Source organism: Lynx canadensis, chromosome D1, assembly GCF_007474595.2.
Source record: "Lynx canadensis isolate LIC74 chromosome D1, mLynCan4.pri.v2, whole genome shotgun sequence".
Taxonomy (NCBI): domain Eukaryota; kingdom Metazoa; phylum Chordata; class Mammalia; order Carnivora; family Felidae; genus Lynx; species Lynx canadensis.
This window is the reverse complement of record NC_044312.2, coordinates 113,599,899-113,600,507: the sequence shown is the minus strand read 5'-3', so window position 1 is coordinate 113,600,507 and position 609 is coordinate 113,599,899.

The window sequence follows — 609 nt, the reverse complement described above, 5'->3', positions numbered from 1 at the left end:
GCCATAAAATCTGGTCTCGACTTCCCCCCGACCACTCACTTCAAGGCCTAAATAACGCCTTCTTTCATTTTCGGAATAAGCGACCGGGCCTTCGTAGGTGTGCGGGCACACGGCTCAGCCCTGGAGTCTGAGACGGGTCCCCCAGTCTTGACGTGTGTCCTCCATCGTCAACGACAAAATTAAGAATTGCCAGACACGTGTGTCTGTCTACATATGTGTCCCTGTGTGCGTGCGCGGGCGTCTCTGTCCGCGCGCGCGTCCCTGCGTGTCCCTGCGTGCGTGGGCGTCTCTGTCCGCGCGCGCGTCCCTGCGTGTCCCTGCGTGCGTGCGTGGGCGTCTCTATCCGCGTGCGCGTCCCTGCGTGCGCGGGCGTCTCTGTCCGCGCGCGCGTCCCTGCGTGTCCCTGCGTGCGTGCGTGGGCGTCTCTGTCCGCGTGCGCGTCCCTCCGTGTCCATGTGTGTGCGTGTGTGTGTGTGCGCGCGCGCGCGTGTGCGATGCCTCATCAAGGAAGCTCCTGGACACACCCTTCTGGAGGGAAGGGGCAGGTTGGGAGGATGGGAAGGGGAGCTAAGGTGCAACTCAGACACGCTTCTCAGCCCATCGCCCCAG